Source organism: Atta colombica, unplaced genomic scaffold (assembly GCF_001594045.1).
Source record: "Atta colombica isolate Treedump-2 unplaced genomic scaffold, Acol1.0 scaffold116, whole genome shotgun sequence".
Classification (NCBI taxonomy): Eukaryota; Metazoa; Arthropoda; class Insecta; order Hymenoptera; family Formicidae; genus Atta; species Atta colombica.
Window position 1 is genome coordinate 167689 of NW_017259202.1, and position 320 is coordinate 168008.

General features: G+C 23.1%; 1 protein-coding gene across 1 annotated transcript in view; it reads right to left on the minus strand.

Annotated features, from left to right (window-relative positions):
* LOC108694187 (protein Jumonji) overlaps positions 1–320 on the minus strand; it is a 9638-nt gene that overhangs the window by 2740 nt on the left and 6578 nt on the right. The gene's annotated exons all lie outside the window — the stretch shown is intronic.

The following is a 320-nucleotide window of genomic DNA, read 5'->3' on the forward strand; positions in this document are numbered from 1 at the left end:
TTTTGACCTTGGATGGCGTCGTTAAGATCAGGTCAAATTCACTTTGAATTTTTAAAATAGAATCCTCCATTTTTCAATACATTTTTTATGACATAGCTTACTTCCACAGCTGTTTAAAACATTCTAATCAAGTTGTTTTTCATTAAGAACTTTTCAAGTTATAAGGCTTGAAAGTTATGATACATTTTTGAAATTTTTGATGGAAATTTTTAAAATATTTGAAAATTTGATTTTTGAATAGATTTCAAACTTGCTTCAAATAAAAGATTAAGTTTTTTCAAATTAAATTTTAAAATTGCACATAAACATATTATATATAT